Raw genomic sequence first — 14,029 nt, 5'->3', positions numbered from 1 at the left:
CTAGGCCATCTTCCACTGTGCTCCCAGTGCAAGGCACATTAGCAGAAATCTGGATCAAAAGCAGAGTAAGCAAGACTTGAACCAGCACTCCAAGCTGTACTTAACTCTCTCTGCCACCCAGTCTCCCACACAACTTTCTAATTCAGTTTATTTTTTAGACAATATGAGACCTCTTTAATGAAATTAATCATCAATTTTTTTAAGAATTTATTTCAAAATCAGAAAGAGAGAGACACAGATCTTCTACCCGAAGACAGAAGCTGGGTCAAGAGGAAATCAGGAGCCAGGAGCTTCATCTGGGTCTACCATGTAGAGTGCAGGGGCCCAAGCACTTGGGCAATCTTCTGCTGCTTTTCCCAGGCCATTAGCAGGGAGCAAGATGGGAAGTGAAGCAGTTGGGACACAAACTGGCATCCATATGGGATGCCGGGCATCACAGGTGGCGATTTTACCCTCTACGCCATAATAACAATCATCAATTGTTAATCACTAAAAATTGAAATACTTTAACCTAATAATGGAATGAAATAATATAGGTTGGAGGACCAGCATTGGGGGGTAGCAGATAAAGTCAACACTTGGCATATGTCCTGGCCGCTCCACTTCTGATCTAGCTCCCTGGTAACGGGCTGGGAAAAGCAACAGAAGATGGCCCAAGGGACTGGGCCACTGCCACCCAAGTGGGAGACCCAGGTGAAGTTCCTGGCTTCAGCCTGACTCAGCCCTGGCCATTGCAGCCATGGGAAGTGAACCAAGGACAGAAGATATCTGTCCCTCTGTCTCTCCTTCTCTCTGTAACTCTGCCTTTCAAAAAACTAAACAAATCAGGCTGGTACCGCAGCTCAGTAGGCTAATCCTCCGCCTTGCGGCGCCGGCACACAGGGTTCTAGTCCCGGTAAGGGCACTGGATTCTGTCCCGGTTGCCCCTCTTCCAGGCCAGCAATTAATTCATATATGATCCTGAACTTAAATGGCAGCTCTTAATATATACCAAAAAAGTTCCTGATTTCTAAAAGATCAAATTAGTCTGAGTACAATTAACTGTGCTTAGTAGTAGACTCCTGATAACCAAAAAGAGATAGAAATGAGAAATTAACCGACTTTAATACACAAATCAGCCAAACAGAGAACTTACTTACAGGTAATATGAAAAACAGATTAACTCTAACACTAATTTTAATGCCAACAATTGCCACCTAGATAATTTTTTTTTTTTTTTTTTTGACAGGCAGAGTGGATAGTGAGAGAGAGACAGAGAGAAAGGTCTTTTGCTATTGGTTCACCTTCCAATGGCCGCCACGGCTGGTGCGCTGTGGCCGGTGCACCGCGCTGATCCGAAGGTAGGAGCCAGGTGCTTCTCCTGGTCTCCCAAGGGGTGCAGGGCCCAAGCACTTGGGCCATCCTCCACTGCCTTCTTGGGCCACAGCAGAGAGCTGGCCTGGAAGAGGGGCAACCGGGAAAGAATCCGGCGCCCCGACCAGGACTAGAACCCGGTGTGCCGGCACCACTAGGTAGAGGATTAGCCTAGTGAGCCACAGCACCAGCCATCACCTAGATAACTTCTATATCCACTAAGTAATCATGACTACAAAGAATCAGGAAATTCTTAAATTATACTCTTATGGTTAGAAGAATCCAACCTTTTTTGTTGCTGTAACTCATCAGTTTCATTCTTTTCATGGAACGGCATCACAACATGAGACCAAATATGTATATGCTTTGATATTCAGAAAGGCTACTTTATGTTAACATAAATTCAATTAATTAGCAGATCCCCAGTTCTTCCAAAATCTGTATTAATAAAAATCCAGGGGCCAGCACTGTGGCATAACAGGTAAAGCCTCTGCCTATAGTGCCAGCATCCCATATGGGTGCCGGTTTGAGTCCCGGCTGCTCCATTTCTGATCCAGCTCTCTGCTATGGCCTGGGAAAACAGCAGAAGATGGCTCAAGTGCTTGGGCCCCTGCACCTGCATGGGAGATCCAGATGAAGGTCCTGGCTCCTGGCTTCAGATCAGCACAGCTCCAGCCATTGTAGCCAATTAGGAAGTGAACCAGCAGATGGAAGACCTCTCTCTCTCTCTCTCTCTCTGCCTCTCCTTCTCTCTGGGTAACTCTGACTTTCAAATAAATACATAAATCTTAAAAAAAAAAAAAAAATCCAATGAGAAGAGTGTTTGGTGTACCACAGTGCCTGGTTTGAAGCCGCATACTTTGGGAGGTAGCAGATGATGGGTCAACTACTTGGTTCCCTGCTACCCATGTGTGGGACCCGGATTGAGTGGTGGGCTCCTGGATCCAGCCAGGCCCAGCCCTGGCTTGTTGCAGCTTGGGAGAATGAACCAGCAGATGAAGATCTCTCTGTCTCTGCCTTTCAAACAAAAATGAAAATAATTTTGTAAAATTTAAATGTGAAATCTTTAAAAATACAGTAATTATTTTCTATTCAAACTTTTGGTCTTATACACTGCTGTATTTCTTTAAAACCTCTCAGAGTTTATATTTGTTTGATACTATTCTTTACTTTGGAATCAATGTTTTGTTACTGTCAAGATAATCTTAGACTATTCAGTCTCCCTAAACCCAGTTGATTCTTAGAAATTCTCCCATCTATAAAACATGAGAATTATAACCAAATTAACAAATCAGATATCAGAATGCCAAAAATTAAGTCATTAAAAGAGAATCCAGAGAAACAGCCAGTTGTGAAAGAACAGGAAGTGATGTACACTGCCATTTTGTAGACGAACTATTTAGAAACCTAAGAAGTGACATACTAATCTGAAATCCTCAGACGAATAGCTCTCAGTATTCTCTAACAGCGGCATCAGAGGTCATCTGAAATAACCCGCAAGCACATTTTCCTTAATAATGAGTTTATCTAATGGATCAAGAACACACTTTTCCCACTTTTAGACAGAGTTCCTACCGGCTACAGAAAACAGAAAGGGTTTCTTTTTAGTTCTCCTGAAGAGGACCCTTAGTTCTAGCATACTGAAACACAGCAAGTAGCTAACCTATACCCCATATACATCTGTAAGTTTTGTAGCTTTTATTAATAAATTCTTTCTTCCTACATCTTTTAAAAGTAAAAGCACTCTTTACTGAGAATATACTTGGATTTATACAAGCTAGCCTATACACATCAATTATCAACAAACCATAATATCGAAAATTAGGTTCTATTGCATAATTTCCCATATAAAAGAAAACTATACATCATAACTGCAGCTGTGTGGCATGAAATATTCAAATGAATAGCGCTGTTTCAGTTAAATGAGTTGAGATGAACATCTAAAGAGAATAAGGCAAAGAGTTCCATTTTCTAAGGGACAAAATAATAAAACATATTTAACACGTCTCCTACATCACAATCATGAAACGAGATGATAAAAGCTAAATTTGTGTCTAGCATTACTACAAATATCTTTAAATCTCTGTATTAAAATAGGGTTCAAAATGCACCACACACTCCAAGAAAGCTCTCAAGAACAACATTTAATGACAACATTGCAGATGGCATTTGGAGGTATTTAAAAATAAAGTCACCAAACTAAGTAAAGTTTAAAAACTAAAAACAAACAAAAAACAAACCCATCACATAATCTATACATATTTTAGTCAATTTCATCACTTAGTGAAACAAATTTTTTGACTCTTAATATTCATATATGGAACATTTTGGAATAGCTTCACCTGCACATCTAAACACTTCAAGAAAAAAAATGTGTCAACAGTACATCAAGACTATTTCAAAGCTTAAAGACCATTTTTTGTTCACAAACAGCACTTGGCAACACACTTCCAGAATGTTAACATTTTTATTTCTTTCTACTCTAAGGACAAAACCAACAAGTACTACAGAAAAACAAATGATTTGTTTTAAAACAAACATGACATGAAGCAAATTAATGAAAAAAATGACTACTTGATTTCCAGAATACAGATATATCTTAACATAATTAGGTAAATTTTCATTGCCTTAAAAGTATTTGCTACAGAAAGATTTGCAACTTCATTATTTTCAGAAAATTTCAATTTCAATTATAACAAAATATTAACCTTAAAAACGTACAGCCCGGGGGATACGTCCATCACATAGACTGCCCGAATGTAATAATCTTAAAAATTCTTCAAGAACTACAAAACTCATAGCAAGAAAAAAAAAAAAAAAGAGGAGTACAAAATTATTTGAATCCTAACGAAAACCCAACCTGCTCACCAAAAAAAAAAAAATGTCAGTCCATACATCTCTCAAAAAGAGCAAGAGAGACATCCAACTGTTCTAACACAAGAGGGGTCCCTTCGAGAAGCCAGATCCCCCCACAACAACGGAAACCTGTATCTCCCAAGGACCGATCACACAGGAAGGGTACTATAGACTGTACTGTTATCGAAACGAAGGAAAAAGAGTAACCTTTCCGAGAGAAGCGCCATTACTTCCCTCTCCTGCTCCCCCTCCCTTCAGTGTATACATGGGTCTGAGTATGAAGAAACTGCCTTGGACTTCTGCAGCATTGCAGTAGGCTTGAGCTGGGGAAGGGGGAAGGGTAGGGGGTAAGAAACGCTCCCATCACCCCTTCAAGAAGAGTAGAGCTCTCCGGGGATTGGGGGGGGGGGGGGGGTGTGTGGAACCCACCCAGCCGGCTACCCAGAGCAGTCTCCCTTCCCAAGAATCCACAGACACTACAAAGGAGGAGCGGGAGGAGAGGGACCAGAGAGAAAGGAACATTGCGCCTTTAAATCGGGGTTCACATCAACCCAGTCGGCCAGAGGGCCACACCTTCCTCGAAACAGCCCCTTCCGGTGACCCTCAGGAAAAAGGAATGTAATCGCCCTAGCCCCTCAAAACGGGGAGGGCGCCCAACTCACCAGCTTCTTTACCCCACCCACAGAATCACAGACCCTCCTTGTCTCCCTCCCCCACCCCACCCCCACATCCCTTCTTCCACACAAGAGGCCTGAGTGGGCCGAATTTCCCCGCCCCCCTCCATGTCTCCTTTTCCCCAAGCAAAGGTGCCCTTACCCTTTCGCCGACAGGTCTGGGGCGGGGTAGGCAGGCACAGCCCCCTGCAGCTCTCCGGTGGCCGCTACGCTGGAGGGCAAGGAGTGAAGAGGAGGAGGAGGAGGAGGAAGAGGAGGAGGAGGAGGAGGAGGGGGCCCGGCGACAGACCGCCGCCCCCCCCACCCCGGAGCCCCAGTGAGCCGCCCAGCCCAAGCTCTGCGACAAGGGGCAAGGGGGTGGGGGGGGCGAGGGGACGACCGGGGTCGAAGAGGCGCCCTCAGAGCTTGGGCTCAGCTAAGATGGCGCGGGGAAGTGCCGGGAGCTGCCGCCGCAGCCGCCGCCGCCGCCTCGGGGGAACCGTCCCGGGCCTCGGCCGCCTCCCGTCCTCACACAGCCGAGGCCCTCTCGGTCCCCCGCGGCGGCCCCTTGGCGGGCGGGCCCACGCGCAGTCCTCGGCCACCACCACCACCCCTGGGAAGGGGGCGCTCACAAAGGGAAGAGAGGCCGCGGGCCGGCCGGCGGGCTGCGGGGCGGGGTCCCCAGGGGCCGGGAGGCCTCAGAGGCTCGCGGGTGCCTAACGCTCTCGGCCCGCGAAGTGCGCAGGGCAGGCGGGACCCCTCCTCTCTCCTCGGGCAGGCGGCGGCACCGACTCACTCTCTTTGCCACCCTCCCTCTCTCCGAGCCCTGAAGCCACAGAGATCGGCCGCTGCCCAGGTTCCCCCCCTTCCCCGACACCACTCCCCTCCTCCCGACAGTCATCCCAGTCTCCGATCTCGCGAGATTTCCCGCCTGACAGGCCCGACCCTGCGCGAGGCACGACTACGTGCGCGCGCGCGCCCTCACGAGAGCGCGCAGAGGCTTGCGCTGGGCAGGGTCGCCCCGGCCGCCGGGTGTCCGTGCCTCTGTCCAGCCCGGCCTCGGTCATCTCGCGGAGCCCCTATGCCACGCGGACATCAGGTGCATTGATCTCACCTCTCAAATCTGAGAGAAAAGAGTTCATCTGTACTCGCCTTTTGTCCTTTTTCACGCCTCCGAAGCATCCGTCCTCCGCTAAACTTGGGAATGAGAAGTTTGTCTTAAAGTGTGTAACATCCTATTCGCATACCTTAGGTCGACCCCTTCGAGGAATTCAGAGGTAAATTGGCCAGCATAATCAGTATGTAACTGAGTTTTTGAGATCTTAGTAGTTTATAATTTTGGAACAGCGGTAAAGTAAGCTCACGTTATTTTAGTGATGGTCGGAAAAGCTTTTGTGGATTTAGTAGACTGATGAGAAGTTTTTGGAACAAGAGCAGCAAGCAAACTAAACTGGGATAAATATCTGGCTGCTTGCTTCAATGGGATGCAGGTATGACTTGTTCTGAATACTCTCTTTTATAGTAAGGGTCCTTCCTCTTTGCCAGTCATTCCTCTTTTATCTTTATTACCAACCACCACCCAATGGCAACCTCACCTCCTTGGGGTGGGAAATAAAAGGATTTCTATCTTCATCTCTCCTGCCCTTCGCAGCCAAACCTCCTGAAAAAGTTGTGTATCCTCCCACCTCCCCTGTAATTGATCTTGCCAAGTTCAAGAGTGACCTTGATTGCTATGTCTATTGGAGTCATTTAATCCTTTCCTCCTGTCATCTGCAGTATTTGACATAGTTGACACTGCAGTCTTGAAATTGCATTCCTCCTTGGCCTTTTCGATACCGTAAAACTGTTTTCCTTCTTCCTTCTGGTCCTGGCAGTGCCCTTCTTCCTCCACTCATCCTTGAAATATGCCCGTCTAATCCTGATCTCTTTTCCTAAAAGTATTAGAGCAAGAATATTATAGATATTCCATACATTTCAAAGTGGAAAACAGTTCAGGCTTTCCCATAGTATTTATTTTTTCTTGACAGGCAGAGTAGACAGTGAGAGACAGAGAAAGAGAGAAAGGTCTTCCTTTACTGTTGGATCACCCTCCAATGGCCGCTGCGATCTGAAGCCAGGAGCCAGGTGCTTCCTCCTGGTCTCCCACGTGGGTGCAGGGCCCAAGAACCTGGGCCATCCTCCACTGCCTTCCCGTTCCACAGCAGAGAGCTGGACTAGAAGAGGAGCAACCGGGACAGAATCCGGTGCCCCAACCGGGACTAGAACCCGGAGTGCTGGCACCGCAGGCACAGGATTAGCTTATTGAGCCGTGGCACTGGCCTCCCATAGTATTTTTTAAATTAAAATTTTCAAATATATATGGAAAGAGTAGAATAGAATAATAAACTTCCATGTACCCAGTTTCAACTATTATCAATACTTTATCAGCCTTATTTCACTTCTTCTCCCACAAACGTATTTTCAAAAACATTTTTTTTTATTTGAAAGACCCAGAAACAGAGAGGTCTTCCATCGGCTGGTTCACCCCCCAAATTCCCACAACAGTAGGGCTAGGCCAGGCTGAAGCCGGAAGCAAATAACTCAGTTATGGTCTCCCACATGTGTGGCAGAGACCCAAGTATTTGAGCCGTCATTTCCTGCCTCCCACAGTGTTCATTAGCAGGAAGTTGGATCAGAAGCAGAGTAGCTAAGCACCCTGGAATGCAGATGTCCCAAGTAGAACTCAAATGCCGTGCCACGTGCCCAATCCCTCCCTGAAGTATTTTTTAAGAGTTATTTGTTTGTTTATTTGAAAAGCAGAGTTACAGAGAAAGGAGAGACAAAGATCTTGATCTACTGGTTTCTTCCCCAAGTGGCCCCAACAGCCAGGGCTGGGCCAGGCAGAAGTCAGGAGCTTCATCCAGGTCTCCCACATAGGTGCAGGTACTTGGACATCTTCTGTTGCTTTCCCAGGTGCGTTAGCAGGGACTTGGATTGGAAGTGGAGCAGCCAGGACTTGAACCAGAGCCCATCTGAAATGCCATTGTCACAGACAGCCGATTAACATGCTAAGCCACAACAGCAGCTCTTCCCCAGAGTATTTTTAAGTAAATAGCTCAATGTGTATCTCTAACAAAGATTTAATATATATATATATTTATTTATTTATTTATTTGAAAGGCAGAGTTACAGAGAAGCAGATGCAGAAAGAGAGGTCTTCCATCGCTGGTTCATTCCACAGATGGCTGATGGATGCAATTGCCGGAGCTGTGCCAATCCAAAGCCAGAAGCCAGGAACAATTTCTGGGTCTCCCTAGCGGGTACAGGGGCAGAAGCACTTGGGCCATCTTCTACTGCTTTCCCAGGTCCTCAGCAGGGAGCTGGACTAGAGGTGGAGCAGCTGGGACTCAAACTGGCACCCATATGGGATGTCAGAGCCACAGGAAGATGCTTAGCCAGCCCCCTTTGTTTTCTTAATTCCTTTCTTTTCTTCCTTATCTCTTTCTTTCTTTTCTTTTCTTTTTTCTTTCCTTTTTTTTTTTTTTATTTGCTGAAGAAATCAGATCATATATCCTGTAGACTTTTTCACATTCTAGACCTGGCTAATTGCATCCTCATGATGTCATTTCACATTTACTTCAGTGCCCATATTTCCTACAAACTGATGGTTAAATCCAAAAGTTTGGTTGTGTTTCAGTGGAATTTTTTTTATAAGACTGTTGTATAAGTGATGTTTTATAGTATTCTTTCTGTAACTGCCACCCCCCATTCTCTCATCGACCTCTATCTTGGTCATAATTGTAGTTCCCCTCCTCCCTGATTCCCCAGCATGTAGAGAATCTTAAAAGACACTGGCTGCCTTTTTTTCCTACTCCAGATATGCACCTGTGGTCTGGTGTTAAGAGGACTCCCTCCTCAAATTCCTAGTTCACACATGCACACACATGGCTTATCTCAATAGCAAATTTATTCAACAAAAAAAATCATTAGTAGATACTGCAAAAAATAAAGTATTTTGTTTTTAAATTTTTATCAAACAGAAAAAGAAATAATATTCATCCATAGCAAGAAACTAGTAAGTTAATGCTTAGAACTGTGGCAAATATTGCAGATCTGTGTATTTAACTCCTGAATATTTCTTTGTCCCTGAAATGATCCCCACTGCCTCTGCCGTAGTGGTTCATGCATCATTTTATCACTTGGAATGATGTAATTGCTTTCTGTGGACTCAACTCTCCCCTCCCTTCCAGCATACCCAATTCTCTGTACCAAGGTGAATGGTTTTAAATTTCATAAATACAAATTCTGAAAACTGAACATGTAATTTCTCTGTAAAACTCTTCAATGGCCTGATTTGGAGTGTTCTAACCACTCTGAACTATTATTCACAGTCTGCTACCTGCTAATATGCTTTCTCTAGGACATAGCACGGCATTCCTCTGCCTGAGATGCCTTCTGAGTTGCCTAATATCCTTCAAGACTCAGCTCAAGTGCCACTTTTCTTGAGATGCTTTCTTATATCTCAATTAGGTAACCTTTGAGCCTGTAAATTGGAATCAGAAAGCTGCAGGGATAAGGATGTGTATCAACTACATTTTGTCCTTGACAGAAAAGTTACCCAGGCAATGATAAAGCCGAAAATAAGTTCATTCCACGCATTGTCTTACTTTATCCTCACAAGAAACCTATGAGGTAGGTTTATTATCATTATTCCATTTTATAAAAATGAAAATTTATATCAGAGAGCTTATATTACATGCCTCAAATACCAACTGATAGATAAATGGTGAACTAGAATTTGAACTCAGATATGAATGAATCCAAAGCACACCCTCTTTCCACCATATTGTATTCCTGACACCACCAACTACTCTAGTTTGATGCCATGTATATTTATGTATGCAATATCTGAATATGTTTAATATCTGTATATTAGGGTACTTCAAGAAGTTATAGAAAAAGTGCAATAAAAAATAAGTTTGGGGTGGCATTTGGCCTAGCAGTTAAGATACCCACCTCCCAAATCAGAATACCTGGGTTTAATTCTTAGCTCCAGATCTTGATTCTAGTTTCTTGCCACTGCAGACACTGGGAGGCAGCAGTGATGGTTCGCGTAGTTGCATTCCTGCCACACATGTGAGAGACCTGGATTGAGTACTTATATATATATATATTTTTTGAAGTTATTGGGGCCATTGTTGTGGCATAGCTGCTTAAGCTGCCCCATGCATAGCCAGCATTCCCTATGGGTGCCAGTTCGAGACCTGCCTGTTCCACTTCTAATATAACTCCCTGCTAATGCACCAGGGAAAGCAGCAGAAGGTCCAAGTGCTTGGGCCCCTGCCACTCACAGGAAACCCAGAAGAAGCTCCTGGCTCCCAGCTTTGGATTGGCCATTGTAGCCATCTGGGGAGTAAACAAGTGGGTAGAAGATCTCTCTCTCTCTGTTTCTCCCTCCTCTATATACTTTGCCTTTCAAATAAATAAATACATCTTTAAATAACTATTTTATTTGAAAGATAGTTACAGAGAGGGAGAGAGGGGTAGCTTCCATCTGCTTGTTCATTCTCTAAATTGCTGCAGTGGCCAGTGCTGGGCCAGGCTGAAGCTCAAAGCTTCATATGGATCTCCCATGTGGATGTCAGGAGACCAAGCACTTGGGCCATCCTCCACTGCTTTCCCAGGTGTATTAGCAGGAAGCTGGATGGAAAGTGGAACAGGTGGGACTTGTATGGGGTGCTGGCTTTGTAGTCCTGGCTTAATCTACTGTGCCACAATGTGGGCTCCCTGGATTGAATTCTTGGCTCCTGGCTTCTACCTGATCTAGCCCTGGCTGGTGCAGGCATTTGGGGAGTGAACCAGTGGAGGAGGAGATTCATTCTCTCTCTCTCTCTCTCTCTCTCTCTCTCTCTTTCTCTCTTTCTCTCTCTTTCTCTCTCTTTCTCTCTTTCTCTCTTTCTCTCTGCTGTTGTTGCTTCTCTGCCTTTCAAATAATAAATAAACAAATTTTTTAAAGAAAAGATTTATTTTATTTATTTGAAAGACAAAGTTGCAGTGTGGGGAGGGAGAGAGAGACAGATAGATCTTCCATCCACTGGTTCACTCCCCAAATGGTCACAGTGACCAGGGCTGGGCCAGACCAAAGTTAGGAGCCAGGAGCTTCTTCCAGGTCTCAGACATAGGTACAGGGGCCCAAGGACTTGGGCCATCTTCTGGTGCTTTCCCAGGCATATTAGCAGGGAGCTGGATCATAACTGGAGCAGCTGGGACTCAAACTGGTGCCTATATAGGACGCTGGGGTCACAGGTGGTAGCTTTACCCACTAAGCCACAGTGCTAGCCCCGTAAATAAACTTTTAAAAGAAAAAACTCAGGGCTGGTGCTGTGGCATAGTGGGTAAAGCTGTTGCCTGCAGTGCTGGATCCCATATGGTTGCCGGTTCAACTCTTGGCTGCTCCATTTCTGATCCATCTCTGTGCTATGGCCTGGGAAAGCATTGGAGGATGGCCTAGATCCTTGAGCCCCTGCACCTGCATGGGAGACCTGGAGGAAACTCTTGACTCCTGGCTTCAGATCAGCGCAGCTCCAGCTATTGCAGCCATCTAGGGAGTGAACCAGCCTCTATAACTCAAATAAATAAATAAATAGTTAAAAGAAAAGAAAAAGAAAAAACTCTACTTTGGTTATTCTACCAGACTGCTACTAAAATTTGGGAGAGGGCCAGACATTGTGATGCAGCAGGTTAATCTGCTGCATAAGATGCTTGTGTACCATATCAGAGTGCCTGGTTTGATTCCTGGCTGTACCACAATTCCAGTTAAGCTTCCTGATAAGCAGCAATGATAGCCCAGGTACGTGAGTTCTTGCTACCCATGTATGAGATCCAGATGGAGTTCCTAGCTCCTGGCTTCAGCTGGCCCAACCCTAGCTGTTGCAGGTATTTGGTGAGTGAACCAGTCTTTGGAAGATATATCTTTCTTTCCCTGCCCACCACCCTTATTCCCTCTCCTCCCCTCCTTCCTTCCTTTCCTCCCTCTCTCTCTCTCTTTGTCATTCTGGCTTTTAAATAAATAAATAAAGACTTAAAAATAATAAAATAGGGGCTGGTGCTGTGGCACAGAGAATTAAAGCCCTGACCTGCAGTGCCGGCATCCCATATGGGTACCAGTTCATGTCCTGGCTGCACCACCTCCAATCCAGCTCCCTACTAATGCACCTAAGAAGGCAGCAAAAGATGTCCCAAGTGCTTGGGCCCCTGCACCCATGTGGGAGACCCAGAGGAAGCTCCTAGCTCCTGGCTTCAGAATGGCTCATCTCCAGTTATTGTGGCCATTTGGAGAATGAACCAGCAGATAGAAGACCTCTCTCTCTATTTATCTCTACCTCTCTCTGTAACTCTGTAAATAAATTCTGTAAACAAAATAAATATTTTAAAAATAATTATAATAATAATAAAATTGGGGGAAATTCATTGCTCATGGTGGTACCTCTGCCCAACATTATCTAGTGTATAAATTTTTTTGTGATAACATTATTATTATTTATGTAATGTCTCTCCTTATGATAGAAGGCAAACAGCAATAAATGTGAGTGTGTGAGAGGCTAGTTAGTGAGAAGGACGTGTCTTAGAATTACTCATTTAAAAACTAAAGATGAGTCACTCCTTGTCAGATACATTGCTAGAAGTCCATTCAGTGTATCCTGGGATGTTATCAGTGTACCAATAGATTTTTTTTAAAAAGATTTATTTATTATTTAAAAGGCAGAATTACAGAAAGCAAGAGAAAGAAAGAGGCAGAGACAGAGAGATCTTCCTTCCACTGGTTCACACCTCAAATGGCCACAATGGCCAGAGCTGGCCTGATCCAAAGCCAAGAGCCAGGAACTTCCTCTGGGTCTTTCCCACAGATGCAGGAGCCCAAGTACTTGATCCATCTTTTACTGCTTCCCAGGCACATTAGTAGGGAGCTGGATCAGAAGTAGAGCATCCAAGCCAGAGCCGTGGCTCACTAGGCTAATCCTCCGCCTTGCGGCGCTGACACACCGGGTTCTAGTCCCGGTTACCGCTCTTCCAGGCCAGCTCTCTGCTGTGGCCAGGGAGTGCAGTGGAGGATGGCCCAAGTGCTTGGGCCCTGCACCCCATGGGAGACCAGGATAAGTACCTGGCTCCTGCCGTCGGATCAGTGCAGCGCACCGGCCGCGGCGGCCATTGGAGGGTGGACCAACGGCAAAGGAAGACCTTTCTCTCTGTCTCTCTCTCTCTCTCTCACTGTCCACTCTGCCTGTCAAAAAATTAAAAAAAAAAAAAAAAAAAAAAAAAAGTAGAGCATCCAAGGGAGCTGGTGCCGTGAGTAGGTTAATCCTCTGCCTGCAGCGCCAGCATCCCATATGGGCGCTGGTTCTAGTCCTGGCTGCCCTCTTCCAATCCAGCTGTCTGCTATGGCCTGAAAAGCAGTAGAAGATGGCCCAAGTACTTGGGCACCTGCACTCACATGGGAGACCGGAAGGAAGCACCTGGCTTCAGATCGGCACAGCTCTGGCCGTTGCGGCCATCTTGGGAGTGAACCAACAGAAGGAAGACCTTTGTCTCTGTCTCTCCCTCTCACTGTCTATAACTCTACCTCTCAAATAAATAAATAAAATATTTTAAAAAAATGTAGAGCATCCAGGTCTAGAACCAGTGCCCATTTGGGATGCCAGTGTCATGGGCTGTGCTTAACTCACTATGCCACAGAACCAGCCCTGCCTCAATAGATTTTTGTCTTTAGATGCCAGGACCAAACACCAAAGCAAGTTGCTTTGGTCTGGCTGACACATATTACACAGCTAGGTCTAACAAGAAGATGCCTGAGATAAGCAAGGATACAGGCTGGAAAATGAAGAAGGTCATGTAAAGAATTGCCTCGTGAGTTCTCCTCTCCTCTATAATGGGATACATTTTTTTTTTTTTTTTTTAAATATGGAACGCTTCACGAATTTGCGTGTCATCCTTGCGCAGGGGCCATGCTAATCTTCTCTGTATCGTTCCAATTTTAGTATATGTGCTGCCGAAGCGAGCACAATGGGATACATTTTTGTGAACATCTTTTTTTTTTTTTTGGACAGGCAGAGTGGATAGTGAGAGAGAGAGACAGAGAGAAAGGTCTTCCTTTTGCCGTTGGTTCACCCTCCAATGGCCAGCGCACCGCG

General features: G+C 45.3%; 2 protein-coding genes and 1 non-coding gene across 8 annotated transcripts in view; 1 reads left to right on the top strand and 2 right to left on the bottom strand.

Moving 5' to 3' along the window:
- TAOK1 (TAO kinase 1) overlaps positions 1-5,747 on the bottom strand; it is a 176,922-nt gene extending 171,175 nt beyond the window's left edge. For all 6 annotated transcript variants that reach the window (XM_051824587.2, XM_051824588.2, XM_070061154.1 and 3 more), the window contains exon 1: positions 5,026-5,747. The gene's annotated coding sequence lies outside the window, so the exon portion shown is untranslated. The remainder of the gene's footprint in view (positions 1-5,025) is intronic.
- Positions 5,748-5,870: 123 nt separating this feature from the next.
- The window catches only part of NUFIP2 (nuclear FMR1 interacting protein 2), a 145,181-nt gene continuing 137,022 nt past the window's right edge, over positions 5,871-14,029 (top strand). The window contains exon 1 of the mRNA XM_002718913.5: positions 5,871-6,139. The gene's annotated coding sequence lies outside the window, so the exon portion shown is untranslated. The remainder of the gene's footprint in view (positions 6,140-14,029) is intronic.
- LOC127484584 (U6 spliceosomal RNA) lies at positions 13,794-13,900 on the bottom strand. Its single transcript, XR_007911636.1, has one exon. It is a non-coding gene; the product is annotated as a U6 spliceosomal RNA (small nuclear RNA).

The sequence above is a fragment of the Oryctolagus cuniculus genome, chromosome 17 (assembly GCF_964237555.1).
Source record: "Oryctolagus cuniculus chromosome 17, mOryCun1.1, whole genome shotgun sequence".
Taxonomy (NCBI): domain Eukaryota; kingdom Metazoa; phylum Chordata; class Mammalia; order Lagomorpha; family Leporidae; genus Oryctolagus; species Oryctolagus cuniculus.
The sequence above is the reverse complement of the archived record's forward strand: the minus strand, read 5'-3'. Positions and strand labels throughout refer to the sequence as shown.